At 41.0% G+C, this 27,144-nt stretch overlaps 1 long non-coding RNA gene across 1 annotated transcript; it reads right to left on the minus strand.

The window, feature by feature from the left end:
- Window positions 1–5,839: 5,839 nt before the first annotated feature.
- LOC123141701 (uncharacterized) lies at window positions 5,840–6,950 on the minus strand. Its single transcript, XR_006470402.1, has 4 exons — window positions 6,646–6,950; window positions 6,493–6,570; window positions 6,112–6,210; window positions 5,840–6,023 (listed from the first exon to the last, which is right to left on the minus strand). It is a non-coding gene; the product is annotated as an uncharacterized lncRNA (long non-coding RNA).
- Between the last annotated feature and the right edge of the window lie 20,194 nt (window positions 6,951–27,144).

Here is a 27,144-nt window from a genome sequence, read left to right on the forward strand (position 1 = left end):
TGCGGCGACGGAAAGAGTTCATCGGTGGTGGCTGTGCACGGGGAGAGAGGGGGGCTGCGGGCGGGTGCATCCCGGTGAGGGAGGTGTTGCTTTATATAGCGGCCGGGGGGACGGTGTTGTGCGTACGCGTGGCGGGAGGGACGCGTCGCTGCACCGCGCCGCCCGTGAGGAATCAATGGAAGGCTGACCGGCGACACCCTTTGCATCGATTCCCCGCGGAAAACCGAGGCGTTGTGAGGACGACGAGGCGGGGGTCGCTGACTCGGCGGGCCCGCCGTTCGTTCGCGCCAAAAACGATTGCCCCGGCGCCCCCCAGCGCGCCGGGTTCGGTCTGGGTCCGCCGGTGCCAGTTTCGGGCCAAATCGGCAAAAAATGGGCTCCTGGGGGCGCGACTAGGCCGGTTTTTGGGAGCTGGCGCCAAAAAATGGCCCTTGGGGGGCTGTTGGGGGCACGGCTGGAGATGCTCTTAGTATCAGTGTAAAATAATGGCAATTTCTATGCAATGGCGTGTTTTCATCTTGTGAGCTGTCTTGTTAGCCTATTTCCTAGCTTGACGGCCTTTCTATAATGGCACAATTTTGTGCATAGTTGGTGTAAATACCAAAGTAGAGGAGTTTTCTTTTCTGCAGACGTTTTTAGAACATCAAAATGAAGTAACCCTTCTTTTTAGGGAAAATGTCAACAGCTTGATAATCCCAAAATACTATTTCAGGAAAATGTCACCTTTGCGCATATTAGGTTTCATTAGGATGAGTTTTTTTTTTGACAGAAAACTCCTCCTCTATTCAAGCATCAAAACAGTAGCATCGTTTACAAGCAACGGGATAACCGCACTAGGGGCAGTATCCAACCAACAACCAGTAGTAAAAAATTTAGCTAACCTAGCAAACTCATGAGCTACCACGTTACTCTCTCTATTACAATGAGCATAAGTAACATGATTGAAATCTAAGGACATGAAATTACAATCATCGAATATGGCACTAGGAACTGATGAAGAGTAGCCCTCCATTAGAGCCTCTACCACTTCCATACTATCTGAGTTGATCTCGATTTTGCTACACCCTGTTGTACGTGCTAGATTCATCCCAAATCGTTCTGCCTGCTGTAAACGAGTCAAAACATATATCAATCTTTTCATTCGCAGCAGCGATGAACTTGCCGTTGTGGTCCCGAAGAACTGCCCCGCCGTTCCTTCTAGTGTATCTACGTCAAAACCAGCATCCACATTCAGTTTAACATATCCATACCTTGGCTTTAACCACATATTTTGTTTCAGTTTGGCCTTAGGTGTGCATGAAATAATGAACTTCGCAGCGAGTCCTCTCACAGCCAAGCTGATTTGAGCTACACTTTGGACGTTCTCCCCATGTGTTAATTTTCTTCTTTCATACCACAAATACCATGCTGCAGTTGCTATTGTTTCTCTCAACTAGGAGAGTGGCCCGCTCGATGCGCGGGCTAGAATTTTCTAAAGTTTAATATCGACAACATACTATTTGTTTTTTCTAAGGAAAAATGGGAACCGAATGTGATGACATTTGCTAATACAACGCTTTGTGAACCTAGTTTTGTCTTGTGTATGTTCGGTGTTTATTTCTATATGGATATGTATGGTATCGATTTATATTTTACCTTCTAATTATGCTTCGTTTTGTACTAACTGTATTTTTTATGACCAGTCGCATTGTGCAAATTATATTTGTATACGTTTTTTCACATTTTTATCATGTTGCATTATAATGTATTTTTCTATAAACACAAATTCAATGGTCGTCATTTCAGCATCTCGACTGAAACATAATCAATTTGAATTTGATGTCATACCATGCGGGTGACATCTCAATAGTTTTCTTTTATAAAGTTAGGACCTATATGACAACTACTCAAAATGTTGATAGCGTCAAAGAGCTCTAAAATGTTAAACCCTGTGGTTACATACCCATTAATTTTGTGACCTTCTTTGTTTGCACACTACATAGCTATCACTCTTTCTCTCTCTAGTTCTATATACGCATTTAAGTATTTATTTATTTCTAAGCAACGTATGAAAAACCTATAATATTTGATATTTTATAAACAGAAGCTGGTGAGTTGTCCATGCACATATCTCTTACCTTGTAAAAATATATCTAGCATTAAATTAAAAATTATTTCAATGTTTTGACAAACTAACTTAAGAACCTCAATAAAAAAAATCTATAATAGAAAATTAAGCATGGTATGGACAATGACTGCTGAGAAGTTAGACCTATGTGATAGGATAGACAATGTGAGGAGTGAGTTAAGCCGAAACAGTGTCTTGACCTGATCAGTTATATTTGAAAGCTTGGCATAAAATAGGTATATGCCTAGCCATGCTAATGTCCACGGTAAAGTTGACACCACAGTGTCTCTATGGCTCCGGACAAATACTCCCGTTCTTATCCACAAAACACACTGAAAAATTGTAGCATAATTTCCATGTGTACTTGTAGTTTGATGGGTAGCTGCCAACTTTTTTTTTAAATAATAATTTTTTTTATTAATTTTCATAAATATTACGCTGGATAAAAAAATTCAAAAATAATACACCGTCGGCCCGCCGCAGGCCGACTGGGCCTAGTCGGCCCACAGCAGGCCGATTGGATAGCTGATTGCGTCCTGTCGGCCCACTGTGGGCCGATTGAAGCTAATTGGCTTGCTGTGGGCTAATTGTTTTTGCAAAAAAAGTAGGCATAAAAAATATATGTTTAAAAAATGTTAATCATGTAATTAAAAAATGTTAAACGTGTATAAATAAATGTTCCTGATGTATACAAAAAATGTACAATATATATGCAAAAAAGTTGACATAAAAAATATGTTTTAAAAAGTGTTAAGCATGTATTTAAAAATTGTTAAATGTGTGTATAAAAAATGTTTCTTATCTATTCAAAAAATATAGAATGTGTATGAAAAAAAGTTGACACCAAAAAAATATGTTTGAAAAAATGTTCCAGTTCCATACAAAAAGAGCAACCAATCATACTTAGGTCCGTGATGCTCCAATACCGGATCCGGAGCTGGAACATTTTTTTATACACGTTTAACCTTTTATTCCAATACATGAAACATTTTTGTGTACTCGTTGAACATTTTTTCAAATACATGATTAACATTTTTTTCAAAAAAAAATTTGGTGTCAACTTTTTTTCACACACATTCTATATTTTTTGTATAAATAAGGAACATTTTTTCAAATACATGATTAACATTTTTTTCAAACATATTTTTTTGGTGTCAACTTTTTTTCATACACATTCTATATTTTTTGTATAGATAAGGAACATTTTTTATATACACATTTAACAATTTTTAAATGCATGATTAACACTTTTTAAAACATATTTTTAGTCACCTTTTTTGCATATATATTGTACATTTTTTGTATACATCAAGAACATTTTTTATACACGTTTAACATTTTTTAATGACATGATTAACATTTTTTTAAACATATATTTTTTATGCCTACTTTTTTTGCGAAAACAATTAGACCACAACGAGCCAATTAGCTCCAGTCGGCCGACACCCAATCAGCCCACAGTGGGCCGACAGGGGCCAGTCGGCCAGCTGGAGGCCGACTGGAGTCCAATCGGCCTGCTGTGGGCCGACTAGGCCCAGTCGGCCTGCAGCGGGCCGACGGTGTATTATTTTTGAAAAAAAAATTACCCAGCGTAATATTTATGAAAATTAATAAAAAAATGTATTATTTAAAAAAAATTAGCACTATATTTCTTGTATTATAGAGATAACTTTTATCTCCTCATCACTAACAGGTTTAACTAAGAGTTACAATGACCTGAAGAAATAACTTCTGCGTATAGAAAGGGTACACTCGACCAATCTGTGTATCAATCATCTAAATAAAAAAACTGAAAAAAGTTAGTTTGATGGTTAAATAACCCCTTCACCTCAAGCTCTTCAATTAGAAGTTCAGGTAGCAGCGCTGAAAATCGAGGCCAAAAACTTGGCAATAAATCCAGGCATCGTCTGAACAATTACAACAGAGCAAACATATTTAGTCACTGTAATCTTTGGCGCCAAGTGTACATAGATGTTATTTCAAATATAGTAAAGATGAAGTTAAAGTAACATCATATACATAACACATAGAGCGTCACTACTCCATTAACCTTACATTAATAAATTATGTATTCTTTGGATTGTTGGCTAACCCGAATACTCCTACGTCCCAAAATAAGTGTCGCAGATTTAGTACAAAGCTGCATCAGGTTTTCAGAAGGAAGAACATGCCAAGGGACTGTCAACCTTGCTAGACCGTGTCGTCACTGCCTTGTTCACCTGTGGTGGAGACGATATGAATATGTTCTGGCGCAATCAATGGGGATATGTCAACATTAACTTTTTCTTATATGGTAAATATATATTTCTTTTTTTGGTGTTACGCAAGTGAAACTAACATCCACATAGTAGCAAGTAGACCATCACTGCAACATAATCATATCTAAATAAATTATTTACATTTTAGAAGACTGACTGATCGAAATATATCAGATCTTTGGAAGGATGGGGACTTATACCTTGATCATCTGTAAGGAAACGATAATCAATTGTTTTCTAGCACAATCAATGGGAGTATGTAAAAAAAATATTTTTCAATGGTACCAATATTTTTTCGGTGTTATGCAATTAGATATGCAATATAAGATGAAATACCAGAAAGAATGATATAATCCTTGTATGTTTTGAAAGATCTGACATTCAAGCACTTTCAGTATTCTTCTATTCCTCAATTTCTGGTACATCATATTGAAAGATATGGGGACTGGTCCAGTAATCAATAGCCTATCTCTAAATAAATCTCTTGCAATATTACTCCAATGCTAATCTTGTGGTTCAGATTTTTTCTTGTCAAATCCCAATGATATAACATAACAAATAGAGAAACATTACTCTGAAGAGTTTTCTAAGAAGTGCAAACATGCATGCATAGGTCAGTTAGATATTCAGTAAAAGATTTATATAGTTTTTCAGGAGCTATATATATTGAATGGGGCATGGACACTGGATAACAACAGAAAAATCCTTAATATAGATGTACTAAGGTCATAGTATTTTTTTCATGAGTAGTACATCCAAAGAGTGATGCTCGACACCAATCAGCCTGAGGTCCTTTGGCTCAACATCTATGATATTCATTGGCCAGGGTATCCATTCTCCCATTTTGAGTCTGATCGGACTCCTCGTCAAGTGGGCACGATCATCTCAAAGAAAAACTGTACTCGGGACAAAAATAGAACCGTTGACAGTAGTCTTGAAGTCCTGATCTTCTTGTCAAAGTCACCATCTGCATACACGATCTTTCTTCTCAAAAGCTATACTGTACCCAATGCTAACAATAGTCTTTTTTTAGAATCGCTAACAATAGTCTTGAAGGCACACTATTTAAAAGTCACCATCTACATATCTAATTTCTTCTCAAAAGGCAGTATTGCTACACTTCTGAAGCACAATATAGCACGATGATTATGTACACTGTGTGTTCCTTCGTTGCACAACATAGGAAACTTGCAAGAATCACAATGTATTGGACACACATAACCATTGTATTATGTGTGTACACCATTGATTTCCCAGTTAATTATGTACTGAGAATATAATAAACTTGCAGTCAGCTTCAAACTACTAAACACGTGAAGAAGAGCTCTGCAAACCAAATCGATATAGAAAAGCTTTATAGGGATAAAAAGTTAATGATAATTTACAGTACAATTTTATTGCAAGTGTAATTTACATAACAGTTCATGCTATACATGAGCACAGTCACAAGGTATATATTTTTAGCTGCATGAAACACAAAAAAAACTCACAATTTTTTATACAAACTTTACACCACTCCTCGTATGATTGAGAAAATTGTACAGTATAAATTATAGAAGATTACCTTACTATTTTGTACGTACTGGAGAGAAAACAATATCTTTCATAATGATTTGTGGTACATTTCCTAGAAAATGAGAACATCTCTTCCGGTGCGCCTATCAAGAAAATAAATGGAAATTGTGTAAAGACTATCTCGTGTAGGAAATAATTTTGGAGAGGAATTTCTTAGTCCTACACACATACCTGTTAGTAGTCCTCCTTTGCGCACCTTCGCTTTTAACCAACAGAGGCCTCACCAACCTCTCTTTTGCATGGCCATAACTTCTAATTATCTTTGCTCCCCTGACAAAATAATCAATTTATATTTGTAATTTAGAATGCGATGCATCATCCATATACAAAAGATGATGCTCATTATTTGTCGGCTCAACACCTCAATGTAAATTAGTGGGCAACTAATAAACACACAACACATTGATAACCAACTAATGTACACACGACTTCCTACAAATTAGTTGAGCACCAGCCATTGCTTCGGTATGGCATGGGCCTTGCACGCTACGTACAGTCAACCGGACGATGGATGGGCACAAACAATATTTCAAACCTAGAACGTGTTTCTACCTTGGCTGTATGTCATCTCCCGTGGCCACCTCTGGACCCTATGTTCCGGTCTCCACGGTCAACCCAAGCATGCAAATCCTGTAGGGCGCATCTCTCATAAATTATGGCTAGGTTGCATGCACGATGGACAAGAAAATAAATTGTGGCCCTTACCCAGCAGACACCCCATGACGCAGTAACATTGGAGAGCTGTCTGTACGTAAATACTTGAATCGATCTTGGAGAGTTGCATGGCTTCAATCGATCTTGGAGAGCCGCATGAAGGACTGAAAGGCCTGTGGACTCGTGTGTGCTTGTGACAGCAAAATTGAGACCTAAGCCGTCGACGTGCATGCACCGGATCGGAGGAGCTTGACTGGCCGAGGATGAGCCGCCGATGTGCATGTACTCGATCGGAGGAGGTCGACTGGCCGACTGCATCGGTGGCATACGTACGGCGGCGGCGTGGGTGAGGATGCCCTAGGGTTGTTAACAACGTTTCCTTTTTTTGTTAGCATCTATATTAATATATAATATATTGCATTAATAATGGCAATGGTGGGTAATTTTTCGCTGAAATCTTATCTAATGGCTATAAAATTGTATGATGCTAAATAGACGGCCTGATGATTCTGATTTTTGTGGTAATTTATTTCTTATTCTCTTTTTTCTGTGAACCCATCAAGTACTTTTTATATATAAGTAGATAAGTATATTTCGGTAGATCCAAGATGTGAATGTCATGGTCTTTCAAACATAGCAAGTGTTCAAGAATAATTTCTCCCGCCCTGTCCAGCAAGCAGGCCTTCCTGATGATATCATCTACACCTAATAATTTCCACAAATATGTTGCTAACTTACACTCAAATAGCAAATGCTTGATATTATCAGGACCTAAATTGCACGCAGGGCAACTAGGGTTGATTTTGATATGTTTATTGGCAAGAATAGATCGTCAAGGGACTGCACTGTGAAGTGCCCTCCAAAAAAATATTATTTTCGACGGGCATAGCAAACTCCACACGGATTCCCAAGTATCTCTCTGTTTAGAGGACCCCACTGAATTCTGAATTTTATAGCCGTACTGAGACTCCCATACACCATGATAAGCTGACCGTACTGTGAATACTCCTGTTCTAGTCATATTCCACGCGACAAAATCGGTCATATCATTCAAAGGTAGTGGAATTGCAAGTATGCGTTGAGCATCCACCTGCCAGAATGTTTGCCTAACAAGTTGTTCGTCCCAATCACCCGTCATAGGGTCAATGAGATCACACACACGTGATAGAAGATGGTTACCACGAGTAGTTAATACCTTTTTGGTTGGGGATCGCGGAATCCATTCATCCTTCCAAATCTTAATTTTTGTCCCATCACCAACTCTCCATATGTGCCCAATCTTTAGGACTTCAACACCAGCCATAATACTTTGCCAAGTATACGAGGATTTCTTCTTCAAAGTAGCATTCAAGACATCTCCATCACTGAAATAATTCGCTTTGAGGATCGTCGCACAAAGAGAATCGGGATTATCAATAAGCCTCCACACCTGTTTTGCTAGTAAAGCCAAATTAAAACAGTGGATGTCTCTAAAGCCCATTCCACCTTGTTTTTTTTGGAATGCACATCTTCCACCACGCGAACCAGTGCATCCTCTTGTGAGTTGCATCATCACCCCACCAAAACCGAGATATCGCATCCGTGATTCCTTTGCAATTTTTTTAGGAATTTTGAAGACGGACATCGCGTAAGTTGGTATTGCTTGCGCAACTGACTTTATAAGGACCTCTTTCCCTCCCGTGGATAGGCATTTTTCCTTCCAACCACTCAAGCGCAACTGACTTTATAAGGACCTCTTTCCCTCCCGTGGATAGGCATTTTTCCTTCCAACCACTCAATCTCAGAACTAGTCGGTCAATCAGATATTGAAAGTTGTCACTTTTATCAAGGCTAAGAGTAGCCGGTAGTCCCAGATATTTGTCATTCAAGGCTTCAGTCATAATATTCAGAGAAGAGCATACCTCGGCCTTCATATTAACTCTTGTACTAGGACTGGAAAAAAATACTAGATTTGTCCAAACTTACTAGTTGTCCAGAAGTTGCAAAATATGTGTCCAGTATAGATCTCAAACAGACTGCATTCTGAACATTGGCCTTCATCAAAATCAGTGAGTCATCAGCAAAGAGTAAATTTGTGATAGCTGGCGCCTCACGACAAACCTTGACTCCCACTAAATCTCCAACTTGCTCAACATGAGATAGTAAACCTGTTAGTCCCTCAGTGCAAAGGAGAAATAAATAAGGGGAGAGAGGATCCCCTGCCGTAACCCTCTAGTAGGTTTAAATGTCTCGGTCTCAACTGAATTTATTTGACATAAAGTTGATCCATTAGATTCGTATTCCAAAGTACTTGTTTGTCATTATGATTGTGTATGACAAACGTTATATACTAATAGTGTAATTGTTGATCAAAGATTTGTCCAAAAGAGAACTTATACACAACATAATTTGGACCCCCGCAAAAAAACACAACATAATTTGGAATGGACAAATTTTATGGCAGGTGATAACTAGTACAACATGACGGCCAAATTCGAGGCTTAGATTTGCCCCCTACCTCGCTTATGGGCTTCAAAATTAAACTGTCACTTTTCATGAATAAAAATGACTTCCTGCGAAGCTAGGGTGACGTTCAAATAACTCCTCTATGATCACTCCATAGTCCCATATATTATTCGCATGGATGTTGTTCACCACCGAAAGACAATATATATATATATATATATATATATATATATATATATATATATATATATATATATATATATATATATATATAGTGTTACTATTCATCATCCAGGGTGCAGAATAAATTATTCTTCACCCGAGGTAATCTTACGATCATTTCATAATTAAATTAAGTTTGGAATTCAAATAGTTACATTCTTATTGATTCACTACGTAAAATTTGGCTAAAAAAATAAAAATATAGGGCATAAGACAAGAAAATTTGCAGTTTATGTGTATTTTACACTATGTTTTTACGTTTGTAATTGTACTTAACATAAAATATTTTTTACGACGATTATATATTTTCTTACGGTCTCTTTTTACGTCAGAAATAAGACAAAACTTACTAAACGTAAAATTACGATGCATTGATGGTAAAATAGAGGGGGGTGAAGAATAACTATTCCTCGCCCAGGGGGAGGTGGTAAATATATATATACTCTATGGTTTATGTAATTTAACAGAGGATAGCTTGATAGCCTTTGCTCTTCTGCACGATTCGAGGGTGTAGCATGCAAAGCCACCAGCCACCACCATGCATGTGCATTAGTTTAAGTGTTGATTTTATCATATTTAATCGTTGCTTACCTTATTGTAACTTTATAAGTCTCCGGCTTATGATCATGCAGCACGTCTAGCATGCGAGGACCGCCGGCGCTTGGTTCATTGCATCACGTGCATCAGTTGTTCAAAATTAGTGCTACCTGGAGCTTTACAGACGTTTAGTTTAGTTGCACTTCATGCTACGACAATCTCGCAGCCATTCTCTGTTCTCAACACTATTGTTGCGAACTATGTTGCTTAGCATGTACCTGGACTATGGACTAATCAAACCTTTAGTAAATCTTTCTCAAACCTCTACACTCCATGAACATTGTACCTGAAACCCTTCGTTTATTTTCAATCAGTTTTCTGTTCCGGGCAAAAGTAGCTTCTTGACATCATGTTGAAGTCAAATTTTGCATCAAAAGTCAACCTCAATAGAACTGAGCTAACACCCTGACTTCCTGCCCATGATTTCTTATATATAAAGCGCGACCCTTGAGAGACATTCCCTCCACACAAAAAAGCACATCCTTTAGCTCCCTGCTAATCAAGAGCAACGAGAGCCAATAAGCCAGACACCTGCATCGGCATTACTTTCTTCTTGTCTCCATGATGGCGAACGCCGCCTTTCTTCTCCTCATCACTGTGCTGGCCACTACCAGCGGCATCGCTTCAGCCACGGCCGCCAGCAGCGGAGCGCAATGGCCGTCGGCAAGGAGGAGCCGTTTTCTGCTTGCTGGCGGCGCTGCCCACCTGCCTCTGTCGGCGTACGAGTGCTCGAAGAAGTCGGCCGAAGCATGCCTCGCGACGGGGACGACATGCTGCAGCGGCCAGTGCGTGGACACCGTCGCCAGCGCCCAGCACTGCGGCGGCTGCAACAAGGCGTGCAAGCACGGCCGGACGTGTTGTGGCGGGCGCTGCGTGGATCTGCTCTCCGACAAGAAGAACTGCGGCACCTGCTCTAACCGATGCAGCAGCAAGTGCAGCTACGGCTTCTGTGACTACGCGCAGTAATCTGAATTCAACACTATTGTCTGCTGTCGAAAGTCTTAGCTGACGATCTGCACTATATATAGTGCATGCGCATGCAGAAGCAAGGGAGGCATTGAGCTACAGTTTCCCAACGTACTGATTTACTATAATTATTGTCAGCCCTTCTAATACGGCCTGAAATTGTGATAATTTGTATTGCTGCCGTTGTAGCAGTGGTATCCGCTAGTAATAATGTTTCTGATTAACTGGAAAAAACAGTCATATCAGTTTATCTATCCGTGAATCAAAACAAAACAGATCAAATCCGAACTTCTTGATATGTTGAGATTACGATTAATTAGTGATTTGTTAGCCATCCTGCAAGTTTGTCAGTGCAGAACCCATAGTTTATTCGACATCCTTGAAATGCAATTCCAGTTACCTCAAAAGAGAATGTACATGCATACATGTTTTAAAAATGAGAGTGGTTTTTCTACACCCACCCTTGGTGCACCCACACAAGAAAACATACCAAAACATTTTGAAAAAAATCTGAAACTTTGTGAGAATGATCATCAATAAATGTTAGAGAGGCTTGCAAATTTTCGTGGTCAAATGACATCGGCGGAGCTCTATACAAAAAAGACAAAATTACAAATCAAACAGTGCACGTACATTTTGAGTAATTTTGTCTTTTTTATATAGAGCTCCTCGGTGTTAGGATGATCTCACCGTGTGGGCCCACCCTTAGATCCGCGCCCTGATCGGGGGCGCTCAACCCACTATGGTTGACGGGCCCTGTCACCTGCACTAGATAAAGAGGTGGGGGCCGGCGGCTCGCAACACGAGGTTCGTTGCCAGCCGCACACCCCACCGACAATCCCTTCTGATCTAGGGTTAGTGCAGTGCTGACGGGAAGCACCGCCATCACCTCGCCATCTCACTGCAATCACCGCCGCCACAACACCATCATGGCTGCTGGTTCGAGCTCATCGAGCCAAGGAGAAGGTAGGGCTATCGGAAATCCTACCCTACACGATCCCATGGATCTATCACTCGGATGTCATTTGACCACCAAACTTGGCAAGCCTCTCTAACATTTGTTCATGATCATTTTTGAAATGTTTTTTGAAATGTTTTCTTGCGTGGGTGCATCGTGGGTGCATCTAGGGTGGGTTCAACCACTACTTTCCCTTTTAAAAATTATGAGAAGGCCAAAACAATATATATGAAATTCTCTACATTACCATCTTAAAACTAGAAAACAAAAACATGGTTCTATCAACATTGTCCTCCTCCTGCCCGCCTAAGCAATGTTAGGCGACTTCTCCCAATCTCTGTAACACCCGGCCCTTACTGGTGGGAGTGCTCTATTTTTAGATATTTCTTTGAGTTCTGTCAGGGTTTGCGTCCTCCTCATAAAGCCGAAACGGCGGCAGCTCTCTGGAGATGGACTAAGGTTCTCCCTGCCTACCCCCCATATCGGTGGTGCGCCATCTTCAGAGGGCGTGTGGTGGTCTGTCTCTGGCGGATCTCGAAAGATTCGGTCGGTGGTTGTCTTTGGTGGAACTGCTTAGGCCCGGTCTTCGTTTGTCTATGTTCGTGTGTCTTCGGGTTGGATTCTTCTGATCTACGCTTCTCTTCAACGACGGCGAATGTTGTTCTGGTGCGCTGGTCCTATAGGCCTTAGTATGACAACTTTCCGATTGTCTATTACAACAAGTTTTTTTCCGTCTACAACGAGGGAGGGGTGATGACGGCGGCGCGCCTTTGGATCGCTTCAATGCTTGTAATCGTCGCTAGGCGGCCTGCAGATCTGGATGCAATTTTTCTTATTTCTGGTGTTCGTTATATTGCCATGATTGAAGATAAATAATAAAAAAATCCCGTAAAAAAAGGTAAGCTTAGCAAAGGGGTTAGTCTAGTGACATGGCTCACTTGTTGGATTTGCAATAAGGATCTTATGTTGTTTGTCTAGGGTGAGCAACCTTGATCCGACTTTCACAGGTTGATCGGCACCGTCCATGCATGTGTGATGTTCCATCTTTAGGTAGTGTCCAGAGTTCGAGAAGGTGAGAATGCCAATGGAGAAACCAATCATCATGACATCAATGGTGTCCCATCTTAGGTTAGTATCAGTGTCACAAACTGGTAGCTTGGATGCAATGGTGTGTTTTCGTCTTGAGAGCTGACTTGTTAGTCTATTTCCTAGTTTGACAAACTTTGTATAATGGCACAACTTTGCGCATAGTTGGCACAAATACCAAAGTAGAGAGCTTTCTTTTCTCCCAACGTTATTAGAACATCCAAATGGATAAACCCTTTTTTGAGGGAAAATGTCAATGGCTTTATAATCCTAAAATAGCAGTTTCAGGAACAAGGTCAACATTTCCACTGCTTCAAAATACGCTGCATATTAGGTTTCATTAGGATGAGTTTTTGACTATTACCTATTAGTATGTATTTATTTTATGTGACATAAAGTTGATGTCATTAGATTCGTATTCTGAAGTATATGTTTGTAATTTTGATTGTGTATGACAAATGTTATACACTAATAGTATAATTGTCGATCAAACATTTGCCCTAAAGAGACCTTATACACAAGATAATTTTGAATAGAGTGAGTATATGGCAGGTGATAACTAGACACGACAACCAAACCCAAGGCTTACATTTTCCCCTTACCTCGCTTGTGGGCTTGAAAGTTAAATTCTCACCTCCCATGAATAAATATGACTTCCTGCCAAGCAAGTTGACGTCCATTTAACTCCTTGATGATCACTCCATTGTCCCATATATTATTCACATGGATATTGTTCACCACCGAAAGACAATCCGTAGCAACCACAATCTTGGAAGGATGATCTTGGCGTATATATATGTTATCGGTTTTTCTTTGTCTCAGCTAAGTACAATGTATCGTTTATGTAATTTGACAGAGGCTGACTTGATGGCCTTTTCCCTTCTGCATGATTTGAGGGTGTCGCATGCAAAGCCACCACCATGCATGTACATTAGTTTGAGTGTTGAGTTTATGATACTTAATCGTTGCTTAAATTATTATAAATCTATGGCTTATCATCACCCAGCACGTCTAGCATGTGAGGACCGCAGGCGTTACATCCCGTGCATTAGTTATTCAAAATTAGGGCTACGTGGAGCTTTACTGGCGTTTCTTCGTGCTACGACAATCTCGCAGCCATTCTCTGTGTCAACACTATTGTTGCGAACTGGCTGCTTAAGATGTACCTGGATTATGGACTAATCAATCTTTAATTTAATCTTTCTCAAACCTCTTCACTCCATGAACATTGTACCTGAAACCCTTTGTTTATTTTCAATCAGTTTTCTCTTCCGGACAAAAGTGGCTTCTTGATGTCATGTTGAAGTCAAATTTGCATCAAAAGTCAACCGCAATAGAGCTGAGCTAACACCCTGACTTCCTGCCCATGATTTCTTCTATATAAAGCGCGGCTCTTGAGAGACATTTCCTCCACACACAAAAAGCACATCCTTCATCTCCCTACTAATCAAGAGCAACGAGAGCCAATAAGCCAAACACCTGCATCGGCATTACTTTCTTCCTGTCTCCACAATGGCGAACGCCGCCCTTCTTCTCCTCATCACTGTGCTGGCCACTACCAGCGGCATCACTTCGGCCACTACCAGCGGCATCACTGAAGATGCTGCATACGATCCAAGGGAGAGGCGGGAAGCAAGCAACTCAAGTCATGGGCCGACAGGCCGGCCCACTCGTAGCAAGAGAATTCCCCGGTGGCTTGCAAGCTCAAACTGGGCCCGCTAAGGCGGGTGCAATGGTAGTACGTTTAAATAGCACTGGTCGTCTCCTGAGTGGAGGGGGAGGAAGGAATCGGCGGCTTCGGCCAGGCTCGAGAGAGAGGCTTGTAATTTGAATCGTTGTGTGGGTGGTTGGGCGGACAGCTAATACAATTCTCAAAACCTAGATCTCATCCATGGAGGCAGTAGGAACCTTACATCTGGTACTCGGTGCTTTTTGATCCTGGAGATCCCGAGCCACGTCCACGCCACGCGCTTCAAGCTTCAACAGCGGAGCGCCACCATGGACAAGCTGCCGTCCGAGGGGCGGCAGATCCAGGAGCTGCTTCGAGCGGATTTCGCCGAGGCTTTGGACCAGCGATTCAAGGCGCACGGTGACGAAATCATCAAGTTCGTCAGCAAAATGCTCAAGGAGACTACTATGGCGCTCGACCGCCTCATCACGACGCGGATCGACGGCACCAGATCCGAGTTCAACCTTGACGTCGAGCAAATCCGTGCTGAACTCGAGCACTGCGGCAAGGCGGAGCCCCCGTGCAAGCAGACGAGCCCGTCGACCAGCAAGGATGTTGGGGCGGCCGCGAATCGACAGCGGCGGACTCCCTTGGCTTCGACAAGTTCCACCGGGGGAAGGCGCATCAGGTTTATGTGCCTCCTCCGGTCAGAGGTCCATGTGATTCCGGATCCCCTCGAGAAAATTTTCTCCTAGAGATTTCGCTGCGTCAGACGTTTCTAACATATACCAATCTGCTCCTCGTGTGGAATTGCCGCGGTTCGATGGCACGAACCCGCGACTGTGGCAATCGCGTTGTGAGGATTGTTTCAAGCTCTGGGGTGTTGGGGAACGCAGCAATTTCAAAAAAATTCCTACGATCACGCAAGACCTATCTAGGAGAAGCATAGCAATGAGCGGGGAGAGTGTGTCCATGTACCCTCGTAGACCGAAAGCGGAAGCGTTATATCAACGCGGTTGATGTAGTCGTACGTCTTCACGATCCGACCAATCCTAGCACCGAACGTACGGCACCTCCGTGTTCAGCACACGTTCAGCTCGATGACGTCCCTCGTACTCTTGATCCAGTTGAGGTCGAGGGAGAGTTCCGTCAGCACGACAGCGTGGCGACGGTGATGATGAAGTTACCGGCGCAGGGCTTCGCCTAAGCACTATGATGATATGACCGAGGTGTGTAACCGTGGAGGGGGGCACCGCACACGGCTAAGAGAAACTTTGATGTGCTCTAGGGTACCCCCCTGCCCACATATATAAAGGAGGGAGGGGGAGGCCGGCCGGCCCAAGGGGGCGCGCCCAAAGAGGGGAGTCCTACTAGGACTCCAAGTCATAGTAGGATTCCACTTTGGTGGAAGGGGGGAAGGAAGGAGAGGGAGAGGGAGAGGGAAAGAGGGGTCGTGCCCCCCTCCCCTAGTCCTATTCAGACTCCCCTTGGGGGGCGCGTGATACGTCTCCAACGTATCTATAATTTTTTATTGTTCTATGCTATATTATATTCTGTTTTGGATGTTTAATGGGCTTTATTATACACTTTTATATTATTTTTGGGACTAACCAATTAACCGGAGGCCCAAACCAAATTGCTGTTTTTTGCCTATTTCAATGTTTCGAAGGAAAAGAATATCAAACGGAGTCCAAACGGAATGAAACCTTCGGGAACGTGATTTTCGGAACAAACATGATCCAGAGGACTTGGAGTCTACGTAAAGCAATCAACGAGGAAGGCACGAGGCGGGGAGGCGCGCCTACCCCCCCGGGCACGCCCTCCACCCTCGTGGGCCCCTTGTTGCTCCACCGACGTACTTCTTCCTCCTATATATACCTACGTACCCCAAACCATCATATACGGAGCAAAAACCCTATTTCCACCGTCGTAACCTTCTGTACCCGTGAGATCCCATCTTGGGGCCTTTTCCGGCGCTCCGCCGGAGGGGGCATTGATCACGGAGGGCTTCTACATCAACACCATAGCCTCTCCGATGATGTGTGAGTAGTTTACCTCAGACCTTAGGGTCCATAGTTATTAGCTAGATGGCTTCTTCTCTCTCTTTGGATCTCAATACAAAGTTCTCCTCGATCTTCTTGGAGATCTATTCGATGTAATCTTCTTTTGCAGTGTGTTTGTCGAGACCCGATGAATTGTGGGTTTATGATCAAGATTATCTATGAACAATATTTGAATCTCCTCTGAATTCTTTTATGTATGATTGGTTATCTTTGCAAGTCTCTTTGAATTATCAGTTTGGTTTGGCCTACTAGATTGATCTTTCTTGCAATGGAAGAAGTGCTTAGCTTTGGGTTCAATCTTGCGGTGCTCGATCCCAGTGACAGAAAGGGAAACGACATGTATTGTATTGTTGCCATCAAGGATAAAAAGATGGGGTTTATATCATATTGCATGAGTTTATCCCTTTACATCATGTCATCTTACTTAAAGCATTACTCTGTTCTTATGAACTTAATACTCTAGATGCATGCTGGATAGCGGTCGATGTGTGGAGTAATAGTAGTAGATGCAGAATCGTTTCGGTCTACTTGTCACGGACGTGATGCCTATATACATGATCATACCTAGATATTCTCATAACTATGCTCAATTCTATCATATGCTCGACAATAATTCGTTTACCCACCGTAATACTTATGCTATCTTGAGAGAAGCCACTAGAGAAACCTATGGCCCCCGGGTCTATTTTCTATCATATTAATCTCCCGACAACAAGCTATTTCTGGCGGCGTTTATTTTACTTTGCATCTTTATTTACTCTTTATCATAAAAATACCAAAAATATTATCTTATCATATCTATTAGATCTCACTCTCGTATGTGACCGTGAAGGGATTGACAACCCCTTTATCGCGTTGGTTACGAGGTTCTTATTTGTTTGTGTAGGTGCGTGGGACTCGCGCGTGGTCTCCTATGGATTGATACCTTGGTTCTCAAAAACTGAGGGAAATACTTACGCTACTTTACTGCATCACTCTTTCCTCTTCAAGGGAAAACCAACACGATGCTCAAGAGGTAGCAAAAAGGGTTTCTGGCGCCGTTGTCGGGGAGTCTACGCACAAGTCAAGACATACCAAGTACCCATCACAAACTCTTATCCCTCGCATTATATTATTTGCCATTTGCCTCTCGTTTTCCTCTCCCCCACTTCACCCTTGCCGTTTTATTCGCCCTCTTTTTCCGTTCGCCTCTTTTTCGCTTCCTTCTTGTTTGCTTGTGTGTTGGATTGCCTGCTTGCCATGACGGCTCTACCTAGATTTGGTGATCTTCGCCTTAAAAGGTTAGAAGAGATCGAAAGCAACGTAAGGAGTTTTATGACTTTACAATTTGAGCATAATAATTTCTTTAGGAACGAGCTTAAGGAACAAAAAAGCTTTATGGGTTATATGAATAAAGAGCTCGATGATATGTCTAAAGAATTTTATGGTTTGAAATCTCAGATTGCTCACCTCAAAAAATTAATAGCTGAAGTTTTGGATAAGCAGGCCACCTTAGTTAATAAGATGGCCGCTAAGCCGGAAATTTTTGATGAAAATAAAGATAAAGATCTAAAAGTTATTGATGTGTCTCCAATTAAATCTTTGTTTTGCAATATTAATCTTGATAATGATGGGACTGGAGATGAGTCACCTTTACCTAGAAGGCGTCCCAAAAATTCAGTGTTTTTAGATCTTGATGCAAAAATTGGTAAAAGTGGGATTGAAGAGGTCAAAACTTTAGATATTAATGAACCCACTATTTTGGATTTCAAGGAATTTAATTATGATAATTGCTCTTTGATAGATTGTATTTCCTTGTTGCAATCCGTGCTAAATTCTCCTCATGCTTATAGTCAAAATAAAGCTTTTACTAAACATATCGTTGATGCTTTGATGCAATCTTATGAAGAAAAACTTGAGTTGGAAGCTTCTATCCCTAGAAAACTTTATGATGAGTGGGAACCTACTATTAAAATTAGAATTAAAGATCATGAATGCTATGCGTTGTGTGATTTGGGTGCTAGTGTTTCCACGATTCCAAAAACCTTGTGTGATTTGCTAGGATTCCAGTGAATTTGATGATTGTTCTTTAAACTTGCACCTTGCGGATTCCACTATTAAGAAACCTATGGGAAGAATTAATGATGTTCTTATTGTTGCAAATAGGAACTATGTGCCCGTAGATTTCATTGTTCTTGACATAGATTGCAATCCTTCATGTCCTATTATTCTTGGTAGACCTTTCCTTAAACGATTGGTGCAATTATTGATATGAAGGAAGGGAATATTAGATTCCAATTTCCATTAAGGAAAGGTATGGAACACTTTCCTAGAAAGAAAATAAAATTACCATATGAATCTATTATGAGAGCTACTTATGGATTGCCTACCAAAGATGGCAATACCTAGATCTATCCTTGCTTTTATGCCTAGCTAAGGGCGTTAAACGATAGCGCTTGTTGGGAGGCAACCCAATTTTATTTTATTTTTTGCTTTTTGCTTCTGTTTAGGAATAAATATTTGATCTAGCCTCTTGTTAGATTTGTTTTTATGTTTTAATTAGTGTTTGTGCCAAGTTAAACCTATAGGATCTTCTTGGATGATAGTTATTTGATCTTGCTGAAAATTCCAGTAACTTTCTGTTCACGAAAACAATTGTTTAAAATCACCAGAACGTGATAAAATACTGATTCCAATTGCAGTAGATCAATAAACAAATTTTCTAGGTCTCCCTATTTTGGTAGAATTTTTTGATATCCAGAAGTTTGCATTAGTTACAGATTACTACAGACTGTTCTGTTTTTGACAAATTCTGTTTTTCGTGTATTGTTTGCTTATTTTGATGAATCTATGGCTAGTAAAAGAGTTTATAAACCATAGAGAAGTTGGAATACAGTAGTTTTAACACCAATATAAATAAAGAATGAGTTCAATACAGTACCTTGAAGTGGTGTTTTGTTTTCTTTCGCTAACGGAGCTCACGAGATTTTCTGTTGAGTTTTGTGTTGTGAAGTTTTCAAGTTTTGGGTAAAGATTTGATGGATTATGGAACAAGGAGTGGCAAGAGCCTAAGCTTGGGGATGCCCATGGCACCCCAAGGTAATCTAAGGACACCAAATAGCCAAAGCTTGGGGATGCCCCGGAAGGCATCCCCTCTTTCGTCTTCGTCCATCGGTAACTTTACTTGGAGCTATATTTTTATTCACCACATGATATGTGTTTTGCTTGGAGCGTCTTGTGTGATTTGAGTCTTTGCTTTTTAGTTTACCACAATCATCCTTTCTGTACACACCTTTTGAGAGAGACACACATGATTCGGAATTTATTAGAATACTCTATGTGCTTCACTTATATCTTTTGAGCTATATAGTTTTTGCTCTAGTGCTTCACTTATATCTTTTAGAGCACGGTGGTGGATTTGTTTTATAGAAACTTTTGTTCTCTCATGCTTCACTTATATTATTTTGAGAGTCCTACAAAACAGCATGGTAATTTGCTTTAATCATAAAAATTAGTCCTAATATAATAGGCATCCAAGATTAGTAAAAAAATATTCTTATGAGTGTGTTGAATATTATGAGAAGTTTGATGCTTGATAATTGTTTTGAGATATGAAGATGGTGATATTAGAGTCATGCTAGTTGAGTGGTTATGAATTTGAGAAATACTTGTGTTAAAGTTTGTGATTCCCGTAGCATGCATGTATGGTGAACCGTTATGTGATGAAGTCGGAGCATGATTTATTTATTGATTGTCTTCCTTATGAGTGGCGGTCGGGGACGAGCGATGGTCTTTTCCTACCAATCTATCCCCCTAGGAGCATGTGCGTAATACTTTGCTTTGATAACTTGTCGATTTTTGCAACAAGTATATGAGTTCTTTATGACTAATGTTGAGTCCATGGATTATACGCACTCTCATCCTTCCACCATTGCTAGCCTCTCTAATACCGCGCATTTTTCGCCGGTATCATACACCCACCATATACCTTTCTCAAAACAGCCACCATACCTACCTACCATGGCATTTCCATAGCCATTCCGAGATATATTGCCATGCAACTTACCACCGTTTCGTTTACTATGACACGCTTCATCATTGTCATAATTGCTTTGCGTGATCATGTACTTGACATCGTATTTGTGGCAAAGCCACCGTTCATGATTCTTTCATACATGTCACTCTTGATTCATTGCATATCCCGGTACACCGCCGGAGGCATTCACATAGAGTCATATTTTGTTCTAAGTATTGAGTTGTAATTCTTGAGTTGTAAGTAAATAAAAGTGTGATGATCATCATTATTAGAGCATTGTCCCAAGTGAGGAAAGGATGATGGAGACTATGATTCCCCCACAAGTTGGGATGAGACTCCGGACGGAAAAAAGGGGAAGGCCATATAAAAAAAGAGAAGGCCCAAAAAATGAGAGAAAAAGAGAGAAGGGACAATGCTACTATCCTTTTTCCACACTTGTGCTTCAAAGTAGCACCATGATCTTCATGATAGAGAGTCTCCTATGATATCACTTTCATATACTAATGGGAATTTTTCATTATAAAACTAGGCTTGTATATTCCAATGACGGGCTTCCTCAAAATGCCCTAGGTCTTCATGAGCAAGCGAGTTGGATGCACACCCACTTAGTTTCTATTGTTGAGCTTGCATATACTTATAGCTCTAGTGCATCCGTTTCATGGCAATCCCTACTCACTTGCATTGATATCTATTAATGGGCATCTCCATATCCCGTTGATACGCCTAGTAGATGTGAGACTATCTTCTCCTTTTTTGTCTTCTCCACAACCACCATTCTATTCCACATATAGTGCTATGTCCATGGCTCACGCTCATGTATTGCGTGAAGATTGAAAAAGTTTGAGAACACCAAAAGTATGAAACAATTGCTTGGCTTGCGATCGGGGTTGTGCATGATTTAAATATTTTGTGTGGTGAAGATAGAGCATAGCCAGACTATATGATTTTGTAGGGATAACTTTCTTTGGCCATGTTATTTTGAGAAGACATAATTGCTTAGTTAGTATGCTTGAAGTATTATTATTTTTATGTCAATATTAAACTTTTATGTTGAATCTTTCGGATCTGAATATTCATACCACAAATAAGAGAATTACATTGAAATTTATGCTAAGTAGCATTCCACATCAAAAATTCTGTTTTTATCATTTATCTACTTGAGGACGAGCAGGAATTAAGCTTGGGGATGCTTGATACGTCTCCAACGTATCTATAATTTTTTACTGTTCCATGCTATATTATATTCTATTTTGGATGTTTAATGGGCTTTATTATACACTTTTATATTATTTTTGGGACTAACCTATTAACCGGAGGCCCAGCCCAAATTGTTGTTTTTTTCCTATTTCAGTGTTTCGAAGGAAAAGAATATCAAACGGAGTCCAAACGGAATGAAACCTTCGGGAACATGATTTTCGGAACAAACATGATCCAGAGGACTTGGAGTCTACGTAAAGCAATCAACAAGGAAGGCACGAGGTAGGGGGCGCGCCTACCCCCTGGGCGCGCCCTCCACCCTCGTGGGCCCCTCGTTGCTCCACCGACGTACTTCTTCCTCCTATATATACCTACGTACCCCCAAACCATCATATACGGAGCAAAAACCCTATTTCCACCACCGCAACCTTCTGTACCCGTGAGATCCCATCTTGGGGCCTTTTCCGGCGCTCCGCCGGAGGGGGCATTGATCACGGAGGGCTTCTACATCAACACCATAGCCTCTCCGATGATGTTTGAGTAGTTTACCTCAGACCTTCAGGTCCATAGTTATTAGCTAGATGGCTTCTTCTCTCTCTTTGGATCTCAATACAAAGTTCTCCTCGATCTTCTTGGAGATCTATTCGAAGTAATCTTCTTTTGCGGTGTGTTTGTCGAGATCTGATGAATTGTGGGTTTATGATCAAGATTATCTATGAACAATATTTGAATCTCCTCTGAATTCTTTTATGTATGATTGGTTATCTTTGCAAGTCTCTTCGAATTATCAGTTTGGTTTGGCATACTAGATTGATCTTTCTTGCAATGGGAGAAGTGCTTAGCTTTGGGTTCAATCTTGCAGTGCTCGATCCCAGTGACAGAGAGGGAAACGACACGTATTGTATTGCTGCCATCGAGGATAAAAAGATGGGGTTTATATCATATTGCATGAGTTTATCCCTCTGCATCATGTCATCTTACTTAAAGCATGACTCTGTTCTTATGAACTTAATACTCTAGATGTGTGCTGGATAGCAGTCGATGTGTGGAGTAATAGTAGTAGATGCAGAATCGTTTTGGTCTACTTGTCACGGACGTGATGCCTATATACATGATCATACCTAGATATTCGCATAACTATGCTCAATTCTATCAGTTGCTCGACAGTAATTCGTTTACCCACTGTAATACTTATGCTATCTTGAGAGAAGCCACTAGTAAAACCTATGGCCCCCCGGGTCTATTTTCTATCATATTAATCTCCCGACAACAAGCTATTTCTGGCGCCGTTTATTTTACTTTACATCTTTATTTACTCTTTATCATAAAAATACCAAAAATATTATCTTATCATATCTATCAGATCTCACTCTCGTAAGTGACTGTGAAGGGATTGACAAGCCCTATATCGCGTTGGTTGCGAGGTTCTTATTTGTTTGTGTAGGTGCGTGGGACTCGCGTGTGGTCTCCTACTGGATTGATACCTTGGTTCTCAAAAACTGAGGGAAATACTTACGCTACTTTACTGCATCACCCTTTCCTCTTCAAGGGAAAACCAACGCAGTGCTCAAGAGGTAGCAGCGCGTGCCACCTCCTGGCTACTGCCCTCTCTCTCCCCTAAGGCCCACTAGATCCCCGGGGGGTTCCGATAACCCCTCCGGCACTCCGGTTTTACCCGAAACTTATCCGGAACACTTCTGGTGTCCGAATAACATGGTCCAATATATCAATCATTATGTCTCGACCATTCCGAGAATCCTCGTCATGTCCGTGATCTCATCCGGGACTCCAAACAATCTTTGGTCATCAAATCACATAAACTCAGAATACAAATCGTCATCGAACGTTAAGCGTGCGGACCCTACGGGTTCGAGAACTATGTAGACATGACCAAGACACATCTCCGGTCAATAACCAATAGCGGAACCTAGATGCTCATATTGGCTCCTAGATATTCTACGAAGATCTTTATCGGTCAAACCGCATAACAACATACGTTGTTCCCTTTGTCATCGGTATGTTACTTGCCCGAGATTCGATCGTCGGTATCCACATACCTAGTTCAATCTCGTTACCGGCAAGTCTCTTTACTCGTTCTGTAATGCATCATCCCGCAACTAACTCATTAGTCACATGGCTTGCAAGGCTTATAGTGATGTGCATTACCGAGAGGGCCCAAAGATACCTCACCGACATTCAGAGTGACAAATCCTAATCTCGATCTATGCCAACTCAACAGACACCATCGGAGACACCTGTAGAGCATCTTTATAATCACCCAGTTACGTTGTGACGTTTGATAGCACACTAAGTGTTCCTCCGGTATCCGGGAGTTGCATAATCTCAACATGTATAAGTCATGAAGAAAGCAATAACAATAAACTAAACGATCATAGTGCTAAGCTAACGGATGGGTCTAGTCCATCACATCATTCTCTAATGATGTGAACCCGTTCATCAAATGACAACACATGTCTATGGCTAGGAAACTTAACCATCTTTGATTAACGAGCTAGTCAAGTAGAGGCACACTAGGGACAATTTGTTTGTCTATGTATGAATAATAAACATTTATCATGATATAAGGAAATATAAATAACAACTTTATTATTGCCTCTAGGGCATATTTCCTTCAGTCTCCCACTTGCACTAGAGTCAATAATCTAGATTACATAGTAATGATTCTAACACCCATGGAGTCTTGGTGTTGATCATGTTTTGCTCGTGAGACAGGCTTAGTCAACGAGTCTGCAACATTAAGATCCGTATGCATCTTGCAAATCTCTATGTCCCCTTCCGACACTAGATGACGGATGGCATTGAAGCGTCTGTTGATGTGCTTGGTTCTCTTGTGAAATCTGGATTCCTTTGCCAAGGCAATTGCACCAGTATTGCCACAAAAGATTTTCATTGGACCCGATGCACTAGGTATGAAACCTAGATCGGATTTGAACTCCTTCATCCAGACTCCTTCATTTGCTGCTTCCGAAGCAGCTATTTACTCCGCTTCACACGTAGATCCCATCACGACGCTTTGCTTAGAACTGCACCAACAGACAGCTCCACCGTTCAATATAAATACGTATCCAGTTTGTGACTTAGAGTCATCCGGATCAGTGTCAAAGCTTGCATCGACGTAACCATTTGCGACGAGCTCTTGGTCACCTCCATAAACGAGAAACATATCCTTAGTACTCTTTAGGTATTTTAGGATGTTCTTGACCGCTGTCCGGTGATCCACTCCTGGATTACTTTGGTACCTCCCTGCTATACTTATAGTAAGGCACACATCAGGTCTGGTACACAGCATTGCATACATGATAGAACCTATGGCTGAAGCATAGGGAATGACTTTCATTTTTCTCTCTATCTTCTGCAGTGGTCGGGCATTGAGTCTGACTCAACTTCACACCTTGTGACATAGGCAAGAACCCTTTCTTTGCTTGATCCATTTTGAACTTCTTCAAAACTTTGTCAAGGTATGTGCTTTGTGAAAGTCCAATTAAGCGTCTTGATCTATCTCTATAGATCTTGATGCCCAATATGTAAGCAGCTTCACCGAGGTCTTTCATAGAAAAACTCTTATTCAAGTATCCTTTTATGCTATCCAGAAATTCTATATCATTTCCAATCAACAATATGTCATCCACATATAATATTAGAAATGCTACAGAGCTCCCACTCACTTTCTTGTAAATACAGGCTTCTCCAAAAGTCTGTATAAAACCATATGCTTTGATCACACTATCAAAACGTTTATTCCAACTTTGAAAGGCTTGCACCAGTCCAGAAATGGATCGCTGGAGCTTGCACACTTTGTTAGCATCCTTTGGATCGATAAAACCTTCTGGTTGCATCATATACAACTCTTCTTCTAGAAATCCATTCAGGAATGCAATTTTGACATCCAGTTGCCAAATTTCATAATCATAAAATGTGGTAATTGCTAACATGATTCGGATAGACTTAAGCATCGCTACTGGTGAGAAAATCTCATCGTAGTCAACTCCTTGAACTTGTCGAAAACCTTTCACAACAAGTCGAGCTTTGTAGACAGTAACATTACCGTCAGTGTCAGTCTTCTTCTTGTAGATCCATTTATTCTCTAGGGCTTGCCGGTCATCGGGCAAGTCAACCAAAGTCCATACTTTGTTCTCATACATGGATCCCATCTCAGATTTCATGGCCTCAAGCCATTTCGCGGAATCTGGGCTCATCATCGCTTCCTCATAGTTCGTAGGTTCGTCATGGTCAAGTAACATGACCTCCAGAACAGGATTACCGTACCACTCTGGTGCGGATCTAACTCTAGTTGACCTACGAGGTTCAGTAGTAACTTGATCCGAAGTTTCATGATCATCATCATTAGTTTCCTCACTAATTGGTGTAGGAGTCACTGGAACTGATTTCTGTGATGAACTACTTTCCAATAAGGGAGCAGGTACAATTACCTCATCAAGTTCTACTTTCCTCCCACTCACTTCTTTCGAGAGAAACTCCTTCTCTAGAAAGGATCCATTCCTAGCAACGAATATCTTGCCTTCGGATCTGTGATAGAAGGTGTACCCAACAGTCTTCTTTGGGTATCCTATGAAGACACATTTCTCCGATTTGGGTTCGAGCTTATCAGGTTGAAGCTTTTTCACATAAGCATCATAGCCCCAAACTTTAAGAAACGACAACTTGGGTTTCTTGCCAAACCGCAGTTCATATGGTGTCGTCTCAACGAATTTAGATGGTGCCCTATTTAACGTGAATGCAGCTGTCTCTAAAGCATAACCCCAAAACGATAGCGGTAAATCAGTAAGAGACATCATAGATCGCACCATATCTAATAAAGTGAGGTTACGATGTTCGGACACACCATTACGCTGTGGTGTTCCAGGTGGCGTGAGTTGCGAAACTATTCCGCACTGTTTCAAATGAAGACCAAACTCAGAACTCAAATATTCACCTCCACGATCAGATCGTTGAAACTTTATTTTCTTGTTACGATGATTTTCCACTTCACTCTGAAATTCTTTGAACTTTTCAAATGTTTCAGACTTATGTTTCATCAAGTAGATATAACCATATCTTCTCAAATCATCTCTGAAGGTCAAAAAGTAACGATACCCGCCGCGAGCCTCAACACTCATCAGACCGCATACATCAGTATGTATTATTTCCAACAAGTCTGTTGCTCGCTCCATTGTTCCGGAGAACGGAGTCTTAGTCATCTTGCCCATGAGGCATGGTTCGCAAGCATCAAGTGATTCCAAAAGTCCATCGGCATGGAGTTTCTTCATGCGCTTTACACCAATATGACCCAAACGGTAGTGCCACAAATAAG

The sequence above is a fragment of the Triticum aestivum genome, chromosome 6D, assembly GCF_018294505.1.
Source record: "Triticum aestivum cultivar Chinese Spring chromosome 6D, IWGSC CS RefSeq v2.1, whole genome shotgun sequence".
Taxonomy (NCBI): Eukaryota; Viridiplantae; Streptophyta; class Magnoliopsida; order Poales; family Poaceae; genus Triticum; species Triticum aestivum.